This window comes from Lepisma saccharinum, chromosome 1 (genome assembly GCF_977018435.1).
Source record: "Lepisma saccharinum chromosome 1, izLepSacc3.1, whole genome shotgun sequence".
NCBI classification, from domain to species: Eukaryota; Metazoa; Arthropoda; class Insecta; order Zygentoma; family Lepismatidae; genus Lepisma; species Lepisma saccharinum.
Genome location: NC_139229.1, coordinates 52,438,670 through 52,453,851, shown reverse-complemented (window position 1 = coordinate 52,453,851; position 15,182 = coordinate 52,438,670). Strand labels below are relative to the sequence as shown.

General features: G+C 41.4%; 1 protein-coding gene across 8 annotated transcripts in view; it reads right to left on the bottom strand.

Moving 5' to 3' along the window:
- Positions 1-15,182, bottom strand: part of brp (ELKS/RAB6-interacting/CAST family member bruchpilot) — a 681,904-nt gene that overhangs the window by 522,630 nt on the left and 144,092 nt on the right. The window lies entirely within an intron of this gene.

Genomic DNA, 15,182 nt, shown 5'->3' with positions numbered 1-15,182 from the left:
TCTCTCTCAGGATTCCTATCTTATCCATTTTTGTCTTGGCACACATCTCACAGTCCTTCACATACCGAATAACATCTCCGGATAGTTTGGGCCAAAAATATCTATATTTTATTTTAGCTTTGGTTTTTGTAATGCCAAAGTGTCCTAGGTTATCGTGATTTTCTCTAAGTATCTGGGAAACAAATATTGCCGGCACACAAAGCTTCCAAATAATGGATTCACCCTGAACTCTTCTGAACAATAAACCTCCATGTAGACAATAATTCTTCCTAGTTCTACCTTGAGTAATGGTATCAGTCTCTTCTGGAGTTTCCAAGATGTTCAAGATGCTTTGACAAAACAAGTCCTCCCTCTGAGCTTCAATCCACTTCTCCAGTTCCTCAGTTTCTTCCCGTTCTTGCCAAATATAGTTCACTTAAAAAGTGTCTTCGGAATATCTTCTTCTGGTGAATCGGACACAGGATACCGGGAAAGAGTGTCAGCTATCTCATTATCCTTTCCCGTGACGTAAATAATCTGGAATTGGTAAGCCTGTAGTTTCCAAGCCCATCTAGTTAACCTGCTATTAAGATCCTGAGAGTTTTTTAACCAGACGAGTCCCTTGTGGTCTGAGTATATTTTAAATGATTGGCCTTTTAAATAAACCGAAAAATTCTCCACACCAAAAATGATGCTCAGACACTCCAGTTCATGGATGGAATAGTGTCTCTCATTGTTTCTCAACTTTCGACTTGCATATTGGATAACATTTACAATTTTCTCGCCACCTTCTGGTTCTTGGAACAATATGCAGCCTAACCCTTTAGCAGAGGCGTCGCACTGTAGACAAAAGCTTAAATTAAAGTCTGGCTGAGACAAGGCACCAGTAGTAACTAACGTAATCTTAATTTTCTGGAAAGCCTGTTCTTCCTCTTCACCCCATCTCCACTTAACATCCTTCCTTAGGAGGTGACTTAAGGGCTCTACATCCTGTGCTAATCCAGGGTAAAATTTTCTTCTCCAATTAGCAAGACCTAAGAACTTCCGGAGGTCCTTCCTACAAGTCGGTCGAGGAAATCTCAAAATGGCTTCATTTCCAGCGGGGTCAGGTTTTACTTCCTCTCCTGATACTATATGCCCTAAAAAGCGAATCTCCTTTTTGACAAATTCACATTTCCTTAATTTAATGGTCATTCCACATTCTCTCAATCGTTCTATGACCAATTGTAAATGCTGTAAATGCTCTAGAAGCGTCTTGGAGTGAACAAGTAAATCATCCAGATACACGGTCAGATACTCCTCACTCTCTGGACCAAAATATTTGTGCATGACTGAGACAAAAGTGCTGACCGCATTCGAAAGTCCAAAAGGCATCCGAGTAAATTCATATAAGCGACCTCGATAAGAAAAAGCGGTGTATTTTCTGTGGCAAGGGTGTAATTTTACCTGAAGGTAGCCAGACGCGAGATCCAAGCTGGAAAAGTACCTGGATCCTCGGAAACGTTGCAAAGACTCATGGATGGGTTCGACGGAACTTCTTGGAACTATCATTTTGTTGTTGAGCTGGCGAAAATCAATGCACGGGCGTATTTGTCCTTGAGGTTTATCCACTACAATTAAAGGATTCAAATAGGCAGAATTCGAAGGTTGAATGACTCCCCATTCCTTCCATAGATTTAGTTCCTTTTCTAAAGCTTCACGCTGGGCAACAGGGATCGGATAAGGCTTCCTAAACACTGGCTCTAAATCCTTCAACCATATCTCACACTGAACGTCTCTAGCACAGCCAGGTCTTTCTGAAAATACATGGTGATATTTCATAAGCAAATGGAACAAACTATCCTGTTCACTCTAGGACAAGAACTGACTTTCTTCAACCTTTTCCCTAATTTTTTCTTCACTGGCACTCCACTTATCCAACACAGCGACGTTTACTCTGGCTTCCTTGCCTCCGTCGTAATCTATATTAACAGTGAGCGGGGTGCAGCTACTTTGCAGTGTCAACTCGTTCTCCAACAAACAGATATTGGCTCCATAGGGCTTAAGAAACGGCATGCCCAGTAAAACATCAACACCTAACTTCTTTATCACAAATACTTCAGTGTTCAATTCTTGGTCTTTAAATTTAATGCTAATATTCCTTCTCCCACAAATCCTTATCCGATTCGAACCGGTTACTCCAACTATTCGAATTTCTGGATCCTTCTGTAGTTTCATTCCCCTGTACTTCTCAAGTAGTTCCATCCAAATGTCGAAATTTAACAACGAAGCCTCGCTCCCAGTGTCGAGTAAGCAAACGACAGGAATGTCTGCAACTTGAGCTTTAATTTTGGGCGTACTATGGAAAGTAGTTAATTCAACAGACCTCTTAATCCCTTCTTCCACAGCTTTCTCTTCTACTTTGGTTAAGGAGTAGCTGTAATGGATTTCGTAAGCCCTGTTAAAAGTTTCGCCATTGGATACTAATCGTTCCTTACTACTTCCTTGCCCAAGCGGAACGGAACTTAAGCAAGATTCCCATTTAAACCTTGGTTAGTGGGAACCACTGGAGCGCTCCAATAGAACTGACGAGTCTGATCAACAGCTTGTTGTTGCTCAAAGGTCCTCGGTAACTCGGATTCATATGTCTGAGATCCTGAAGTCACGAATTGCCGGTTAGGAGAATTGTAGACTCTTCTTCGAGGAGGAGATGCAGAGTTTCTTCTTCTCTCGACGTAACCTCCTTCTGGTGCTCTCGTCTCGGGATCAGATCTGGGTTCTTGTCTATTAGGTCGACTTCTATACCACGTCCTTCCTCTAAACTCCCTAGTTTGACGGTAACCATTATTACCTGTCCTTGGTTCTTCATGGTTACGGACGTTGTTGTTAATATTTCTTCCCGCAGGTCCGTGGTTTTCTCGGACGACTTGTCTCACTGCTGTATTTCTCTGTATTGGTTGCTGATTTCTAAACCTTCCATTATTACTGTTCCCAGCTTCACTTCTCTTGAACCAATCTGCTCTCCAGTTTCGGCCTCCTCATTCACTTCATATCTTTTCAGGAACGCTGCTAACTCTTCCATTATCTTTGGTGGGTTAACGAGGCAAAGTTGTCTGACTTTATAAGACATCTGTTTAATTATCAAATTCAAGACCTCACTTTCTATGAGTACTGGCGAAAGATTCTTAAACCCAGCATAGATTCCCCACCCATACTCTTCCATGGTTTGATTGGAGCCTTTAGTGTACTTTCTATTTCTCAAGACGTCCAATTGTCTTTGTTTTGCTTCCTCTGAAGCAAATGTAGCAGTAAACTTTTTACAAAATCCATTGTAGTCCCTAAACTCTTCGTAATGGGCCTGGAACCAATGCTCAGCTTGTCCGGTAAACAATCTGGATAGTAACTGGAGACGATATTTCTCTGGAACTTGCATAAGCTCAAAGTTAACATTTAGTTCCTTCAAGTACTTCTGTGCACTTTGAGCTTCAATGTTACCACTGAACTTAGGGAGTTGATTTAAGTCAGATATTCGAGGTAATTTGACATATCGTCCTCCGATTTTTTTATCTAATTCCGATTCTGAAGATGGAGTTGAGTTCCTTCCAGGTTTCCGCCTCTTCCGACGAATCCTTCCCGGTGGTCTTTCGTCCTCCGAAGATGAATCACAAGAAGGTCTCTTCCGGTTTATTTCTGTCTTCGAAGTTTTTCCAAACCTTCCAGCATCAGAGTTTCCAATGGAGGTCACAACTTTACTGTGTTTAATTCTTTCTTCCACACCTCGAACAATATGATCTTCCACTGTAGGCCTATCATTATTCTTCCTTGAGATCTTTCTCTTTCTCAGAGGTCCACGTGCACCCTCACTCGCAACGTAATCTGACGTCTCTCCAGCTGACTGATGGTTATCAAAGCCATAAGGTGACTTAACAGCGGTTTCGTGTTGAGTTGAATCTACGCGAAGTCCTTGAAGTCTGTCTCTCAAGGAGCTTATGTTTTGTTGCATGTTTAATTTCAGCTGACGTAACTCGGTGGCCACACAAGTGTTATTCTTTGCAATGTTATCCACTTCTTCACGAACGCTGGTTATATTGTGGGTTACTTCTTCACGGAAGCTGGAAATACTAGTATTTATCTCTTCGCAAAAAGAGGAAACCTTACTTTCTCCTTGACGTAGTTCTTCACCAAAATTCTCTAACCTCTCGAAGCATTCAGGAACCTTAGAACTTACTTCCTCATTTTTCCCTAGATAAGCAGTCATCTGTTCCTTAATCTCGGTTACACTCACTCCCAGAGTTTCCATGGAACGAGTAATTCCTTCCATTTCACGCTCTCGCTCAACTGTAAGCGTTGTGTGGAGTACCTCCCACTTCTCATTATTTTGGGACAGTTCCTTGCTTAGAGTTTCGTGCAGCTGTTTCCACCGTTCTTCATTTTCCGATTTATCAGCATGTCGCTTCCTTTCTTCTTCTGCTTTCTCTTCTTGTCGCTTTCTTTCTTCTTCGGCTTTCTCTTCTTGTCGCTTTCTTTCTTCTTCGGCTTTCTCTTCTTTTCGCTTTATTTCTTCTTCGAATTTCTCCTCTTGTCGCTTTCTTTCTTCTTCTGCTTTCTCTTCTCGTCGTTTTATTTCTTCTTCGGCTTTCTCTTCTTGTCGCTTTCTTTCTTCTTCTGCTTTCTCTTCTTGTCGCTTTCTTTCTTCTACTGTTTTCTCTTCTTGTCGCTTTCTTTCTTCTTCTGCTTTCTCTTCTTGTCGCTTTCTTTCTTCTACTGTTTTCTCTTCTTGTCGCTTTCTTTCATCTTCTGCTTTCTCTTCTTGTCGCTTTCTTTCTTCTACTGTTTTCTCTTCTTGTCGCTTTCTTTCTTCTTCTGCTTTCTCTTCTTGTCGCTTTCTTTCTTCTACTGTTTTCTCTTCTTGTCGCTTTCTTTCTTCTTCTGCTTTCTCTTCTTGTCGCTTTTTTTCTTCTTCTGCTTTCTCTTCTTGTCGCTTTATTTCTTCTACTGCTTTCTCTTCTTGTCGCTTTCTTTCTTCTTCTGCTTTCTCTTCTTTTCGCTTTCTTTCTTCTACTGCTTTCTCTTCTTGTCGCTTTCTTTCTTCTTCGGCTTTCTCTTCTTGCCGCTTTCTTTCTTCTTCTGCTTTCTCTTCTCTTAATATACTCCAGAACTGTTGCCACCTGTTCTCTTCAGCGATTTTTTTAGCTTTCTCTTCCGCCTTCCGAGCTTTCACCTCTGCAGCCTTTTCTATTTGACGTTTCCTTTCTTCTTCGACTTTCTCTTCACGTCGCCTTCTTTCTTCTTCTTTCTCTTCTCGTCGCTTTCTTTCTTCTTCGGCTTTCTCTTCTGCTTTCTCTTCACGTCGCTTTCTTTCTTCTGCGGCTTTTTCTTTCCTTCTTTTCTTTTCTTCCATTTCGGACCAAACTGTCAACCACGGAGGGAGATCAATAGCAGGTTCCTTATTCTCATCGTCATCGCCCTGGCAACCTTTACACCGGGCGGCATCTAAATCTTGCCCTTCCACGGATTCAGCCTCAAATTCACAAACGAAATGCTTCCACTGGTTGCAAGAAATGCACCGAAATGCCCCCTTATCTTCATCTTGATCGGAGCAACAATCAAAGTGCAAATTTCCGTCTTCCTCTACAATCGACGGCAATGAATTGCGTTTAGACTTCCTTGTTGCCATCTCGATGTTTCGTAATTTCAGAAGAACCACCGGATATATACTTCGAGCCCCAAACGTTGCAGCGCCACTTGTAAGGATCCGCCCTGGATCGGACTTGGTTCGATGGGTCTATAGAGCCTCGGCTTCACACTCAGTATCGCTTCGGGGCTTGAGTCTCCTCGGCTCAAGGTTCGGGTTATTCCGGCTTCTTCAATCCTCGATGTAAGGTCCCTCGTAATTCTAGGTCAAAGGTTCTCAATGTACTTATAGATCTTGATCAAGATTCTATAAGCAATCGACAATCCTTTTTCCCATTAGGTTCTGTCGATATTCAGTTAAGCACCCAACTTCCTTTTCTCTTTTCAGCCTCTGACCAGAGAACTGAAAATTAATCCGTGACCACAGAATAAGAAAAGGTGTTCCCTGACCAGGGACACAAACGTTGACTACTAACAGTCTATCGACCGATCCCGAATTCTGGTGTATCCTACGACAATCACAATCCTCTCAATTATATCTCCTGACCAGAAGCATAGAACCGAGAGAACATAAGCCTTCTGACCAGAAGAGCTAAGTAATTGTCCTAACGATAATCCAGAATAAACTAATTCCTAGTAGCGACGTGGAAGTAAGCGCAGAAATACGGGTGTGAAAAGAAAAGACGGTAATACGAGTTTCGTATTTATCTGGAGTTCGAATACAAAAGGCCCCGGGCCACCGAGCTTCGCTGCTTATATAGGACTTCTCGGTGCCGTGAAGGATTTACCAACTTTTATCTTTACCTCAATTTTACATTACAATAAAATACATATTAATAAAATATCAAAGAGGAACATAATTAGCTACATACAGAAATTACTATTTTTAACCTTTTGTGAATATTAAATACGCAAGATAATTTTAATTGTTACACTCAGCATTTAACTTGACTAGGGAGTATTGCTTCTTCCAACTCCCCTCTCTCCCTGCAACGGCCACGCGAAAAGACAACAAAGAAAAAAAAGAAAGTTTACAACGTTAAAGTGTTAAGCAAAATTTCTTTAAATGCAGGTTTTGTCTTGCGCGGGCATAACTTTCGTTTACCTTAACATAACTAAATTCTGATTGCACCTTCTTGCAGTAAAAGAATCAGGGATTAATATGATATTAGTTAACTTATTGTCCGCCAAGGGACACGACAGATATAGCGTGGGGAAGACAGCCTAATCTTTCGTCTTTTCCCCGGTTTCAACGTTTACTTAAAGTTGAGTCTGCCTGGCTTCTACACAATAGCGATTGTTTTCTCGCATTGTTGTCACCGATAAAAAAAAAATTCCCAGCTCAGCTTGCTGGCAGAAAGAAACAAAATCTTTGAACTTTTATTTAACATCTGGATGTATAGTCTATATACGAGGTGGTTCCACTTTTCTTGGTAATTAACCATTAACACCCAAAAATTATAAATACCAAACAAAGGAAAATATTAAGTTTATATACATTCTTGTAACGTGAACACTGCTACACGTTACATGGTAAGTTATATGACGCTTATTCTTAACCCGTACAGATATACGGATGGGCCAACGGTTATGTGTCGTTATCGTGTCCAACACTATAAGGTGAAGTATATACTACTATGTTTGATGGGCAATGCTCGCGTGAATTTCTTACATATCGTCTTGCCTATGTAACAAGTACTGGACTTAAAAATTTTGCGCCGCTCAATGTTTCTCAACCTCCCCTTTTTTTCAGGGTTTTGTTGAACATACCCTGGGCAATCGCCGCCATATCCGCATCAAATATGGCTCCCAGCAGACAACATCCACCGTCTTATATTTGTGATAAAATCATTACCATTCGTCGTAGGAACTTTAAATCAGCGACAATCGAAAGAAACCTTTATACAATGTATGTTACAACGATAACAAATATTAGATTGCCTTTTGCTTCAAAACTTACAATGTAATAGAAATAGATCTCGCACAAGGTTCAATATAAATAGTCTATTTATGTCACATGGATGAAACTATGCATCAAATCACGAACAGTGTTTTGAATATATCGCAAGTTATTTCAAAATATATACAAATGTGAGCAAATTTGTATTACCGCTCAGATTTTTCACAACGTATTGAAATCATTAAGACCAACAGCTTTCCTTAATAACATTTTTCTGTTTGACGTATCATTTCGTCGCCACCAACTTTCGAAAATAAGCATGCTTATCTGCATCTGTGCACAGGGTCTCAACTGCAATAACGTATTACTTTAGTAATCACAATGAACGCAATATATAATCATCGGAGTGAAATGATTGAATAAATCACGGTTTATGTATATATTACAAATATGTTCTCTCTTTCTCTCTCACACACACACAAACATACACACACACACACACACACACACTCTTTCTTTCCATGTTCCTTTATTATAATAGAAATAACGTGCAATGAAAGACGATTAGCATAAGGATTAAAATAAGTGATGCAATATTCCATCCAAACGAACATCTGCTAAACAAAAAATAATAATTTCGAACATGTATGGAGGAATTCATTTTATGTTGTCTCGAGGTAAACATGTTATGAATTAAGTAATAATGATGGTCCCTTTCTTATTCGTTCAGTGTAATACAGTAGTAACGTAACATCATATCTCCTTTAATGCCGGCCTGCGTGGTGGAGTGGTTAGTACAGCGCACTACGGCGTCAGGGGCCCCAGGTTCGAATCCCGGCTTGCCATATGCATTCTTTGTGAGTGCCCTCTCATCAATATCATGTCATCCTCATCTTCGCCATTATCCAAAAGTGGCAAAAAAGCTAAGTAAAATATACCAGATCAATCAACAATATCTTCCTTACTTGTATGACGTAACGAATGCAAACGACATCGAGTTTCTCGGGATAGCATAACTTGTCTCGATATACTCGTCTAACCCCGCTTCAAAGATAACTAATATTAAATAGTGCACAGACCGTGGCTACTTGTTTTACGTTAATGAAAATAACCGAGGAAAACAGATCGATATGAAAGTGTTTTCTGTTTGGAAAACACGTTGCTTTGTGACGTAATAATAGGAAGGCAAGAAAATCAATATATTCCATTGTTGAGGCAAATTCACGATCTCACTTTACGGTGGACAGGACACAATGACTATTCTTTGCAACAGATCCCGCGAGTTTGATAAGGTTCATTGTTTCCTTGCGTTCTAAAGGACAAACGACCTTATCTGATTTGCGGTTCCCTTTCTGGGGGATAACAAGTACCGCGAAAGACAAAGCAATGTAAAATTTTGCGCAACACCTGGCAACACTGGAAAGTTATTACGGGAGATTAGATTAAGTGCTGTGGAACGGGGGTGCAACGTTGCCAGGCCTTGTACTTGTGGGAGGAAGATAAAGAACAGAGATGGGAATCCTCTGGATGTGCTTTACCACCACGTGATGTAATCTCCTCTCTGCCGCATGCCGAGGCGACCTATCATAGGAATGTGGGTCAAGGTCACACTCGGCCTCTCTTGGGTGGAGAGCCCTATTTTAAAACAGGAAATTTAGGATGCTACTTTTGTCGCATCGCATGCAATGAAATTGATCTTTATCCTGCTGGGAATCTCGTAGCAATAGTGCGTGCGCTCATGGAGAAGATTAAAAGGGAATATTGCTTGCAAGCAGCGTGCGGAAGAGGGTGGGAGGAGGATATAAAATTTAAGCTCTGCTTATAATGTAGAAAAGTAGCCCTGTTTTTTTCACGTCTCGTCTATCTTTTCAAGTAGCGAGACAACTTAACTTAGTCATGCTCGTGGGGATCGTACAGAGAAAATAACAGATTCAGCATCGGTCTCGTCTCGTGAATAAAGAGCCTCTCACTTTCTCGGTGTCGAGTTACAAACGCTTATCTCCCGGTCCTCTCGATTTTCAAATGACAGTCTCATTCTCTTTGTCGAAGGCAAAGATCTCAATCTCAAACACAAAGTCTCGGTCTCAAAGAATAGTCTAAGTCTCAAAGGGATAATCTCAGTGTCAAAGGGATAGCTCAGTATCAAAGTAATAGCCTCAGTCTCAAAAGAATTGTGTCAGTATCAAAGGGATATTTTCAGTGTCAAAGGTATAGTCTCAGTATCATAGTAATAGCCTCAGTCTCAAAATAATAGTGTCAGTATCAAAGGGATATTCTCAGTGCCAAAGGAATATTCTCAGTGTCAAAGGGATAGTCTCAGCATCAAAGTAATAGCCTCAGTCTCAAAAGAATAGTGTCAGTATCAAAGGGATATTCTCAGTGCCAAAGGAATATTCTCAGTGCCAAAGGAATATTCTCAGTGTCAAAGGGATAGTCTCAGTATCAAAGTAATAGCCTCAGTCTCAAAAGAATAGTGTCAGTATCAAAGGGATATTCTCAGTGCCAAAGGAATATTCTCAGTGTCAAAGGGATAGTCTCAGTATCAAAGTAATAGCCTCAGTCTCAAAAGAATTGTGTCAGTGTCAAAGGGATAGTCTCAATCTTGAAGCGATACTATCCGTCACGAATGGAGACTCTTCGCCTCAAGGGAAAATCTTCGTTTCGGAAGGAAAGTTACAGACACGATTAAAAAATATCTGTCTCGAAGGGATAGTCTCCATCTCTAAGAGACATTCTCCTTCTCGAAAGGATAGTCCCTGGCACGAGGGAAAAGTAGCCGTTTCGTAGGGAAAACCTACGTGTCGAAAGGAAAGTAGTATGAAATAATTATTAGACAAGTTTCAAGCACAAATTCTAAAACATTAAATAATAAAGGTATGGTACTATAAATTATCAAACAGGCAGATGTAGGTTACGAACCTTTATAAATGCATGCTCTTATTTTGTATGTATTTAAAACAAACTCAGGGTTCATGATTTTAGAGGTAAAGTTCAATGTGTGTCCATATTATCTATATAATACTATTTAATAACTTACCAAGTTAAGCCATGCTACTTGAGATAATACATTTTGGCGCATCCTGCCAACAAATTTCATTTTCCTCGCTCTAGCAATTTCTTCACACAGACAAGTAAAACTGGTCAATTGGGTTTTTGCTCTATAATACTCAGAAATTGAAGAAACCGAACTTTATTTCTAGAAAAAAAATGAAAATCATAATTTGAAAAGGGTGACAGCACATTTAAGTATTGTTAATCTGTAACATAAATGAAAGGATGAATTAAGTTGAACACATTTCAGTTTATTTGAAAAATCCTTTTTTTGTGTGTATCAGTAACTTTAAAAAATAGTAAGAAACGAAGATTTGGACACAAAATATCCTTTCGTTCTAGCATTGAGAAAATAATGAACCGAATTTCGAAAACGCAGGTCCACTTTTCATATTTCAGTGTTGATCAGTAATCTCAAAGGGTGACAACGAATTTTGAAACCAGAGACGCAGTGTCTGCCTTTGTGGGTGTTGGTGGTTATAATAACCCCACACTTTGGGATAGCATTCTTGCAATAAAATATGGCAAAATATAGGACTGGCTATAATCTGTACGGCAAGCAGAGAAGTGCTGCAACTAACCACGGTTGAATCAAGGCGAAAAAAAGGCATTCCACAAAGAATTCATCAGGCTATGAACACACACGCAACCACTTACTTAGCGACACAGTAATTACATCTACTAACATACATTATCCGAGCCTGCGATTTAATAACAACAATAGGACCTCCCGATGGCATAGTGGTAACGTCGTCGACTTGTATTCAAGGGGTCCTGGGTTGGATACCCGGTGGAGGCATATAGTGGTTCGGATCCCACTTTAAACTGTAGGATCAGTCCCGATTAGCCATACTGTGCATAAAGTGGACTTAAAACACCAACTCACACACAAACTCAAATAACAACAATACTATCCGAATACCGAAATGTAAAAAGGTAAGATACGGACTTGTTGATTGTGATCGAGAAAGCAAGTGTCTGTCTCTCTCCCTCTCTCTCTCTCTCCTTCTCTCTCTCTCTCTCTCTCTCTCTCTCTCTCTCTCTCTCTCTCTCTCTCAAGTGTCATCGTGAATGTCACCAATTAGCTTAGCGACTCCGAAAACTATTCATTCGACACTAATGTAGGTCATTTTTGACATTATATTTTCACCCCCTCTCACCCTCCATGCCGATATGTGATGAACTTGGAGTTGAACGGCATTCGTAGTGTCACTATTCATCTTAGCGACCCACAAAGCTATGGATTCGACACTAATATCGGTCGTTTTCGATTATTTTTACATGTCACCCCCTTTCCCAACCCCACCCCTAGGGGTGCCAGGGGTTTGAACGATATTCGTAGTGTCACTATTCATCTTAGTGACCCCGAAAACAACTATGGATTTCACACTAATATCGGTCGTTAATTATTTTTACATGTCACCCTTTTTCACCCCCACCCCTAGGGGTGCCAGGGGTGTCTTACCCCCACAGTATTTCTTTCCAGATTGCAAGTGATATGTGTACCAAGTTTGGTTGAAATTGCTCTAGGCGTTCGAGATTTATGCCGGAACAAACACACACACACACACACACACACACCCATATACGCTGCTCTTTGTGAAAATTGCAACACCAAGAAGGATACATGTAACTGAAATTAACTTTATACCACACATTAGGTACATGCCAATACACAAATGGTTAGGATTACAGAAATATACATGATCTCTGACCTTGAGAATTCAGTTTGGTGTGAAGCCCCCACGTGCTGCAGAGCCTCTACACGTCGTGGCATGGAATCAAAGAGGGCCTGGATATGTTCCTGGGGAATCTCCCTCCACGCGGTTTGTATGCGAGTCCACAAAGCATCCATCAACAGTGGTTGCTGGAGAACCGTGATGAACAAGTTGCCGACCAACCGTAGCCTAGACCTGTTTGATGGGCGATATGTCAGGCGAACGTGCAGGCCAGTGAAGCAGTGGCACCCGTCGTTCCTCGAAGACGGCTTGCGCATTCCTCGCCACATGTGGCCGGGCATTGTCCTGCTGAAATTTGGCATGTAGAGTTGCCTGAAAAATGGGCAGTACCTTGGGCTCTAATTGTTCAGATTGCCTTCAATACGTAGGAGGCGAGATCGCATGTTGTATCCAATGGCGCCCCAAACCATCACACTTGGCGCTTGTTCGCTATGCCGCTCAGCAATGCAGGTTGCCAGAATGCGTTCACCACGGTAGCGTCTAACACGTATGCGGCCATCACTGTAGGACAAGTTGAAACGGGACTCGTCCGAAAACACTACATTTTGTCACTCAGCACGCCAACGACGACGTTCACGTGCCCTTGCAGTCTCAGGCGTTTATGGTTTATGGATAGTGTTGCCCACGAGACTTTGGCCTGTCTCGTCTCGTGGAAGTCTCGTGGAAATGCTGTCTCGTCTCGAAAATATTCGTTTGTCTCATGACACATGTTCAATCTCGTCTCGTCTCGAATTTTTAAAAGCCTGTCCCGTCTCGTCCCGTGGAAAACACTATTTCTGGACAATGGAAGCCGACGAAATGGCATGCGTGCCACCATTCCAGCCTGCAGCATACGGCGTCGAACCGTCGACGCAGACAGGTCCACAGTTGTTGCAGTGCTTTAGCGTCGAACCAACACTATGGACGAAGCTGTACGGTTCCTTACAGCCATGCGGACAAGATGGCGCTCATCCCGTGCTGTGGTCACATTGCGTGGTCCAGTACCTGCCCGTCGCTGCGTACGACTCTCTTCCATCCACTGGTTCCACACGCATCACTGTCGTAGCACACGCATCACTGTCACGGTATGACAAACCCGCTTCACGGAGGCCGATCATTCTGCTCCGTTCTAACTCACTCACATGCTGATATTGCGCCCTTTGACGTCGACGAGGCATACCGGCACTTGCATTCACGATTCCACTTCGTTTGACGGCTCGTCACTGACTGAGCTTGACGCAACACTGACTTTTCCAATCACACAAGAGAGGGTGCTGCTGGACCTACGTGTACGCCATATCTCTGCAATCCTAATCACTTATTGCTGGTACACTGTGGTACACATCCTCCGAGTTTGGATTCATTCGGGTCATTCTTTCTGGGTGTTGCAATTTTCACAAACAGCAGTGTACATCCATTTTTTATATATATATAAAATATGGATTAGCATATAACTGTACATTAATTCATGTAGGACAAACAGCTGTTTTCTTTATAGTCACAAAATCAATGTAAAGCAAACTGTAACAGTAAATGGAACCCTACTTCAAATAATAAATAATAATAATAACCTCTGTAGCAGGCGACCGAATACAAATCTCTGCGCAAATAGTGACTCGAGAGCACTGGCGTAACGAGACCGAGGGCTGATGAGGCTGCAGCCCCTACCGAAATTTTGAGAAATTCAGAATTTTCAAATTAAAAATCGTTAAGAACTTTAAAAAATCAAAATGTGTAAATGCAGAACTCATTTTAAAGTGCCTCTCGATTACCAATCTTGTCTTTGAATACAATTTCAATAGACTGAAAAGCTAAATAAATACGAAATATTTTAATATGCATCCTGCTTCACCAAAACGAAGCTATGTACTTTACAGCTTTACAATTCCAGCCCCTCCAGAAAAAAAAATCCTGCGTACGCCAGCGAGAAGTTCGGCTGAAACTGCAAGCCGTTTGCAACAGCGCGCACTGCTTTGCTCAGCCCACTCGCTTTTTCCCCTTCTCTAACGTTATGCGCGGCCTTGCTCCACAGATTCCCGAGAAAGGGCATAGTTCCTGCTCCTGATCACCACCACAGCTACCACATCTCGAAAACACAAATATATTCTTTCTTACGCTGGGAAATAATGATTGGACGACTATTACAGTGATCTGGAAGTTTTGTCGGAAGACATAAGAATGCTTGATTACTTCTTCCCTTCCAGACACCGACCTCCTTCAAAGGAATCCACTACCTTCCGTCCACCAGATGGAAGCACTGTACAGACTTCCAATGAAGCAGGACGGAATTCCGGGTGATCTCTTTTTTTTTTATCCTGGAGAGAAATTACTTTCTCCTCTGCTCCCAACCCCCTTTCCTGCAAGCATCTTCCAGGGCGCAATGTTCGTTCGAATTCCCCAACAGCCTCTGTTGAATTGCGACAAAGGTTTTTATCGAGTCAGCAAACTTTTTTGGTGGTGGCGGAGGGCGAGCTCCCTTTAGCCATGGCCAAAAATAAAAGACAAGAAAGCGCGACGGAACCTCGGACGTGACGGAACTCACAAGGAAGGGGACGGAAAAGGAATGGCGGAATGCTGGAATGGAGTGCGGAAGGAGGAGTCAATGCAGTTCCCCTAAACTGCAATAAAACACGAGGTGGTCACCCTGTTGAAAGCAGCCATGTTTTGTGCTTACCAGTTGTAACGACCGCCATGTTAGGCAAATTTCAGTCGTATATTGGCATTTATCTTATTCGTATACTTTCAAGTTAAGAACTTGGATTAAATTATTTATACTTAATTGTTTTTATAATTCATGTATATATTTACTTTTTATCTTATGTTGTTATGGGCTGCTAATTTAATAACTAACTAATTAACTCAATTAACTCAAATATGAATTATTTGATACAATCAGTTTAGTCATTTCTATATAGTTTAAT